Below are 8824 nucleotides of genomic sequence, written 5' to 3' on the forward strand. Positions count from 1 at the left end.
CAAGCTTTTACTTGAAAGATAAAGCAGGTACTCTTGTAACTCAAAAGCAGTGCAATCAGATTCTTCTGTTCTTCTCCAGTTAATCTCATTTCTCTCCTTTACTACTTCCAAAGGTCTAGTTACTGAAATGATATATTTTTTGCTACAATACATTGAATCTTCAAATTAAGCAGCAGTTTGAAATATATGTTTCTGCAAGCGTCAGATAACCAAATCACTTGTATCTTTTGAATACTTACTAAAAATATGCATGCTGTGGGCAGTTTCCTGAATGATACACATTCATGCTGCACAAGAGTCCTATGAGGCAGGTACGTATTGGTACTAGTACCATTTTACAGAAGAGGAAAATGAGGAAACCTGAAGCACATACCAATTAATAACTTGCTCATGGTCACACAGCAAGTGGAAGAGCTAGGATTTGAACCCAGGATATCTGGTTTCAGATCTCCAGCTCTATCATTCCACTATACTGCTTATCAAAGAAAAGATTAAAGGAAAGTCATTGAGCAGTTTCTTGTTTTGTCTTGAGGCAGTGATAGTTTGGAAATGATTTAAGGAAATTATTTCCATGATTTTTTGCTTTATAAATGCTTGATGTAATGCAGGGTTTGTGAGTTTGCTATTTGTCTTGTAAGGTAGTAATTCCTTTTTATTGAAGTAGACTTTCTTACACTTAAGATTCTAGTTATTTGGGACTTGGTGAGCAAATGCTCAGTCCATCTCTTTCTTTCAAGATATTGCCTTGATAGTAGAAATATTAAAATAATTAGAGTAGGAGTAATGTATTTCCAAATGCAATCACAAAGGTTTAGACTGCAGGGTTAATCTGTTTTTTGATTATTTAGGAATTAATTATCCAAGTTTTAGATTATTCCTATTTTCTCAGTGGCTATTTAATAGTTCAAAGCACTCTTTTGGTAAAGAGAGAAAGGGGAAATTAGTCCTTAGCCCTATTAGATTGAGGTGGAGGTTGAAACCAATGGATAGGAGACCTGTGTATTGTAACAGATCACTTATTTCATAGTCACATCACAATACAAAAAGCTGTGAATACAGGATTAGATAATGAGATAAATGGCAAATGTAGAAAGTGCTTCAGGGATTTTAGGGAAGGGACACATCCTAGTATCTATAGCTACTCAGTGATATTTGCTTCCAGATTGAGAAAAACAGTTACAGCTCCTAGTGGGTTTTTTTTTTTTTTAATATTTATTTATTTTATTTGGCTGCGTCGGGTCTCAGTTGCGGCATGCGGGCTCTTTGTTGTGGCACTGGGCTTCTAATTGTGGTACATGGGCTCTAGAGCGAGCGGGCTTAGTTGCCCTGCGGCATATGGGATCTTAGTTCCCCAACCAGGGATCGAACATGTGCCCCCTGCAGTGGCGGGGCGCGGAGTCCTAACCACTGGACCGCCAGGGAATTCCCAAATTTTCTGGTTTTAAAGAGGTTACCAGTTTCAAAGTAAAAAATGTGATTCCCCAAGTTTAGAATTTGATTCTACTTCAAACAAAGCTTTTATAATTAACAAGCTTTTCTTTGCAGAAGTGGAATCATCAGATAAAGTGCTACGAGAGTAACAGCACCCATAAAATAATCAAACCTGTATGTTTGTTCACCATGGGTAGTGTTAAAGTCTGTGTTAAGATTATCTGGTGTTGATTTCCTTCTTGATGGATTTAATGTTCTCAATCTCCAAATCACTGGCAGAAAAGCTTACTGCAGTACTACATGACTCATTTTTGCATCAAGTATGTGCCATCACTTTATAAATTCTCCAGTATATTGATAAAGTTCCATATAACTCTGGACCATGGTTGGGAATCATTATGCATTGGTATTTTTGTTTTGGTCTAAGGCAGTGAGTGGGTCTTGAACTGTGGCTGAATGTTAGAATCACTCGAGGAAATAAAAAACAAAGCAAAACTCCGCATAAACAATGCCAGGGTCCCTCCCAACTATCAATCCCTGGGGGGAGGGGCCAAGGCAATCCTGTTTTAGGAGGTCTTCAAGCAAGTCTATTAGGGTTGAGAGTTACTGGGCCAGGGGTTTTCACGCAACATAAAGCTTCAACTGTTACTCGTGAGAACTGTGTTTGTCTTTGGAACAGTGTCAACAATTATTTCATGGTAGGCTTACCCCAGCTGTCTGAATTGTGCAAATCTTTAAAAAGGTGTCTATATATTCTTTCTTTTCTTTTTTTCCAAGGTTTAAATAGACTTCATTGTTAAGCAGACTTATAAACTAATGTATGTGGTCCCAGGATGTCAAGCATGGAGAAAGAGAGGTCATGAAGATCAGCTGCAGAAGGTCACTAACTGAAGGCCATGATCTAGGGGAGGCCAGCCAGGAATGCAGTAGACATGATCAGGACAGGCTAGGGGTGGTCATGTCACAGAGAAGGGAAAGGACAGCCCTCTTTACTCCTGCTTCTTGTAGCTCTCCAGTTATGACAAGACCCTGCCCCAGGCAGGAGGAAACAGGAAGCAGAAGGTGAGCCCAATGGCAACATCCATGGTCCTGAGCTGCTCCCATGGTGGCTTGGAATGCATCTGGGCATGCAGCACCGTGAGCTGCAGGCTGGCCTGTCAGGCCCCTCAGCAGCAGTGGCGGCAGAGTAGACATGACCATACCAGGTAGACTGCAGACAGCTGCCAGCCAGAGCCCAAGGTCGGGAATGAGATGTCTATATTTTGTGATTCTGATTCCTATCGTCCAATTTATCCTGAATACACTTCTGTCAGGCTTTTGCCTCCCACTCTACCAAAGCTGCTCTCTTGTCAAGAGGTTGCCAGTCATTTACATGTAACAACCCAATGGTCAAATCTCAGTCCTCAAATTACTGGTTTTTTTTGGCTGTGTCTTGCCTTGTGGGATCTTGGTTCCCTGACCAGGGATTGAACCTGGGCTCTTGGCAGTGAAAGCGTGGAGTCCTAACTACTGGACTGCCAGGGAATTCCCCTTATTATTTTTTTTAATGGATTAAAAAAAAACACAATTTATTTATTTTGGTTGCGCCAGGTCTTAGTTGTGGCAGGCGGACTCTTAGTTGCAGCGTGCATGTGGGATCTAGTTCCTCCACCAGGGATCGAACCTGGGCCCCCTTCATTGGGAGCACAGAGTCTTACCACTGGACCACCAGAGAAGTCCCTCAAATTACTTTTTGACACACTCCCTTGTCCTTGAGCTATTTTCTTTGGCTGGCTTCTGGATCAGTACTGCCCAATAGAATTTTAGTGATGTTGGAAATGTTCTGTATCTGTGCTGTCCCTATGAATAGCCAGGAGCCACATGAAATGAGCCCTTGAGATGTGGCCAGTGCGGCTGAGGAACTGAATTTTAAACTTTAATGAAAAAGTCACATGTGGCTAGTAGCTACCATGTATTAGTCCAATTCTAGATACTTTTCTGATTTGCTTCCTTCCTCACCAGCTTCTCCTATCCCCTTTGCTGTTTCCTCTTTGAGGATCTGCCCAATTTCCAAGTGTTGGCATGCCCCAGTTCTCTTTTCTACACTTAATCCCTTGTCATCACATCCAGGCTCATGGCTTTAAAACCCAAATTTCTATCACTTCCTTGATCTCTCTCCTGAGCTCCAGACTTGGATATCTAACTGCCTACTTGATATTTACTAAGATATCTTACCAGGCACCTGAAACTTAACCTGTCTATAAAGATAAGCTGCTGATCTCTCCACCCACCAAAATCTGCTCAAGTCCCCTAAAAGTCTACTATCAAACAAGAGGCGAGGGATCATTTTAAAAGTTATTCCTCTCAAAAATCCTTCTATAGCTCCCCTTCTCAGAATAAAAGCCAAAGTCCTTAACATGGCACACAAAGTTCTAAGTAAGTGGCCCTCGACTTTGACTTCATTTTCTACAACCCCCTCCACCCCTTGCTCCACTCCAGCCACACTGGTCTTCTTGCTGATTCTGGAACATGCCAGAAAAACATGTTTCAGGGCTTCTGGGCTCAGTGTACCTTCTGCCTGGATGCTCAGCCCTGACCGGCTCCATCACCTTCTTCAGACCTTTGCTCAACTGTCAGCTTAGTGAGGCTGCCTCTGACCACCCTACTGAAAATTAAGCATCCGCCCCCCCGTTTTTCTCCAGAGCACTTACTGTCGTATGACATGTTATACATTTTGTCAGAATCTAAACTTCATGAGGGCAGGGATTTTGTCTGTTTATGCCGTGTGCCCCATGCCCAGAACAGTGCCTGCCACATAGTAGGTGCTCAGTAATTATTTACTGCATGAGTGATTTTTATTGCCACTCAACAGCTCTCTCACGAGGCTGCAAAACAATCTAGAGAGAATAAAGTTACTAAGTGCATAGCATAATTTGTCATGTGTTCTAGGTAAGTTTGGTTACTTAGCTCTTTCCAGTTTCAGCATGTAGGGATATATTCTTTTCAAGGCCAAGATTTAAAATGAGTCTCTCAATTTATTTTTTCTAACAGTTCTTGTGATGTTGGCTGTCTCGGGATTTTCCTTATTCATGCGAGAAAAACATAGACCACAGTCACAAACAAGGTTTTAAGTGGTGGTTAGTCTTGAGAAATTCTTAAGTTACAATCACGAAAACAACGGTTTCCTAAACCACCAAAGATACACAGCAAATATCATGAGGACATCTTAGAGCTACAGCACACACTTTCAGTACTCTGGTATCAAGGGGCAATACCTTGGCCCTATAAAGCACTCATTTAAACTAGTAATGTGCTTCCAGAAGTTACTTCTATACCCAGCAGAATTTCTGGCATAAGAGTAAATTTCTATTTAAAACTGTACCCCAATTGCCTTGTTGCTGCCCCAACGTGAACTGCTATTTTTTAAAAGATTTAAATAGAGGCTTACGGTCTAGCATTCACTGTTTCCTGGACCATGTCTTTATTTTATTTTTTTAATTATTTTTTTGGCTGCGTTTTGGTCTTCGCTGCTGCGTGCGGGCTTTCTCTAGTTGTGGCGAGCGGGGGCCACTCTTTGCTGTGGTGCGCAGGCTTCTCATTGCAGTGGCTTCTACTGTTGCAGGCAAGGGCTCTAGGCGGGTGGGCTTCAGTAGTTGTGGCTCGCAGTCTCTAGAGCGCAGGCTCAGTAGCTGTGGCGCATGGGCTTAGTTGCTCCACGACATGTGGGATCTTCCTGGACCAGAGCTCAAACCCGTGTCCCCTGCATTGGCAGGTGGATTCTTAACTACTACGCCACCTGGGAAGTCTGGGCCATGTCTTTAAATAGAGCAACTCTGATCCCAAAGGTCACCTGAGAACTGGAATAGTTACAGTAACATTGGGAAATTCTTTTTATACTTTGAGAATACTGCACTGGCTAGAGGGTTAAGGCTGGGCCCATCAGTTTTAGAAATACCCCCTCCCTTTCATTAATGGTACCCTACTCTCATATTTAGCCCAGCTCTCGTAAACCTCTTTAGAAGTTGCATACTCCCTTTTCTGACAAAGTAGTAGTCAGATGGGAAATGTGGACATTTTGTTTTGTTTAAGTCTGGATTCGTTAATTTTTGCCCTGAATTACGTACATGACAATGTTTTAAACTACTGAGCCTGTGTGTCTGGAGCCTGTGCTCCGCAGCAGGAGAGGCCGTGATACTGAGAGGCCCGCGCACCACGATGAAGAGTGGCCCCCACTTGCAACAACTAGAGAAAGCCCTCGCACAGAAACGAAGACCCAACACAGCCAAAAATTAATTAACTAATTTTTAAAAAGTAACTGTTTAAAAAATAAATAAAATAAAATAAACTGTTAATATGGCTGATCTGCCCTTATTAAAAAAGCATGACTTTTTTTTCTGTTTGTGTAGAAAAATATGTAACATATGCTTTTTTAAAAAAGCAGAGAGGGCTTCCCTGGTGGCGCAGTGGTTGAGAGTCTGCCTGCCAATGCAGGGGACACGGGTTCGAGCCCTGGTCCGGGAAGATCCCACATGCCGCCGAGCAACTAAGCCCGTGCGCCACAACTACTGAGCCTGTGCTCCAGAGCCCGCGAGCCACAACTACTGAGCCCACGTGCCTAGAGCCCGTGCTCTGCAACAAGAGGAGCCACCACAGTGAGAACCCGACGGACCGCAACCAAGAGTAGTTGCTCACAGCAACTAGGGAAAGCCCATGCAAAGCAATGAAGACCCAATGCAGCCAAAAATAAAATAAATTTTTTTTTAAAAAAAGCAAAGAGAACAAGAGCATACAATGAAAAGTCTCACTCTCACTCTCAACCCCAACTCCTTCTTCCAGGTGCAGTTTGACTGTCCTTTCAGAGATACTATATGCATATCTAGCCAATATTCTCCACTAGAAGCATTCTGCACTCTGTTCTACATCTTGCTAGTTTTCATTTAACATCATATACTGCATATTGATCTTAATAACACATAGAGCTATACCTTGGTATTTTTTTAATGGCTGCACAGAATTATTGTACTAATGTGCTTCTTTTTTAATTTAATTAACTAGGGTCTTCTGCTGATGAACATTTAGGTTGTTTACGATCATTTGTTACCAAGAATAATGCTACAATGAATAGTTTTATATATTTATCTGTGCATACGTGTGCTATTAACCATAGGATAAATTTCTATTAGTGAAACTGCTGAGTCAAAGAGCACGCACATTTAACTTTTTTTTTTTTTTTTTTTTTTTTTGCGGCACGCGGGCCTCTCACCACTGTGGCCTCTCCTGTTGCGGAGCACAGGCTCCAGACGCGCAGGCTCAGCGGCCATGGCTCACGGGCCCAGCCGCTCTGCGGCATGTGGGATTTTCCCGGACCGGGGCACGAACCCATGTCCCCTGCATCAGCAGGCGGACTCTCAACCACTGCGCCACCAGGGAAGCCCCTCACATTTAACATTTTGACAGAATCGTCAACTTGACTTTTGAAGAGCTTATACCAATTTACACTCTCACCACCAATATATTATGGACTTCACACCCTTTCCAGCTCAATACTGCATCAAAACTTTTGCCCTTTCAGTCTGAGAAGTAAGAAAACAGTACTGCATTGTGGTTTTACTTTTCTTTGAAGTGAAATTTTCTATTGTCTTTCTGACTGGTACATGTGAGAGCTATAAAAGGAATTTTAGTTCTTAGTCATTTCTGTTGAAAATACTAAATACTTTTTCCCGCTTTGTCTTTTAACCTCATTTACAGAATATTCAGAAATTTTCATTATTATGTAATTGCATTTACTAATCTTTTCTATCATGGTGTCTGGATTTCTAAAAATCTTCCTTAGGTAACCTTCCTCACTCTGAGACTATAAAAACTCTTAGTCCATTTTCTTTTAGTACTTTTACAGGTTTTTTTTTTAATACTAAACATCTTGAATCTACCTGAAATTTATTATGCCCTAGGTAGTGAGAAAAGAACCCAACTTCATCACAAAAACTAACCAACTTGTTTCTCATTTGTTAAAACCGAAAGTGTTATTTTACAAATATTCTCCAATTTCTATAATAATTTTACACTCTAATCTTACTATATACTTAAATGTGCAAGATGACATCACAGGACGATTGTAGTATGATTAATTTCCCCGAACATGTTGAAGCCTAGGTTTTTAAGATATCTTATGTATGCATCTTACTGCAGAATGTTAGATAAGAAATGATATTCTATGTTTGTAGATTGAACAGTTCTACCGAGAAATAGGTGTATCTTTAATAGGCTAAATAGGATGTAGGGAAAAGTACTACATAATAAACTGAGGGCCACAGATGTCTCTCATTTTTCCATTTGGAAGAAAACAAACTTTATTTCCTTAAAAATACAAGCCTTCTCAATAAAAGTTTAAAAAAAATATTGCAGGACTTCCCTGGTGGTGCAGTGGTTAAGAATCCGCCTGCTAATGCAGGGGACACGGATTTGAGCCCTGGTCCGGGAAGATCCCACATGCCACGGAGCAACTAAGCCCGTGCGCCACAACTACTGAAGCCTGCATGCCACAACTACTGAAGCCTGCGCGCCTAGAGCCTGTGCTCCACAACAAAGAGAAGCCACCACAATGAAAAGCCCGCGCACCGCAACGAAGAGTAGCCCCCGCTCACCACAACTAGTGAAAGCCCGTGCACAGCAAGGCTGTGCAAGTTCTGTGCAAGGCTGTGCAAGTTCCAAGACCCAACTCTGCCAAAAAATAAATAAATTTATATATTAAAAAAAAAAATTTGAGCAGCTCGAAGAAATACTTCTAATAAAGTACATTTTATGAGGGGGTAAGTACAGGGGGCCAGGTTCCACAGAAACATATAGTATGGGGACCTAACATTGTCTCAGAAGCTGAGAAAGTTCTGCTGAAGGAAATGTTTAAATGTTCAAACTTCCTAACTAATATTACAGCCAAGCAACAGTAACCTATTATAAAAGAGTAAAAGTTCTTGTCCTTGGCCAAAGAACTCTTAAAATAAGTACTTAATGTGACACAAAAGCATTTACATATATACATATTTGCATATGTCCATATATTTCATATTTAGAACTCCATATGTTTCATATTTTAAAAGATTATCTAAGGGCTTCCCTGGTGGCGCAGTGGTTGAGTCCGGCTGCCGATGCAGGGTACACGGGTTCGTGCCCCGGTCCGGGAGGATCCCACATGCCACAGAGTGGCTGGGCCCGTGAGCCATGGCCGCTGAGCCTGCGCGTCCGGAGCCTGTGCTCCGCAACGGGAGGGGCCACAACAGTGAGAGGCCCGCGTACCACATACACACAAAAATAAATAAATAATAATAATAAAAAAATTACCTAAGTCTAGCATCAAGCTTATTTTTAGGTAGGATTGTGGGGTTGACTTTCTTGTATAACAGTAAAGTTGGAGCTG

The sequence above is a fragment of the Monodon monoceros genome, unplaced genomic scaffold, assembly GCF_005190385.1.
Source record: "Monodon monoceros isolate NGI ecotype Baffin Bay Population unplaced genomic scaffold, NGI_Narwhal_1 Super_Scaffold_21, whole genome shotgun sequence".
NCBI lineage: Eukaryota > Metazoa > Chordata > Mammalia > Artiodactyla > Monodontidae > Monodon > Monodon monoceros.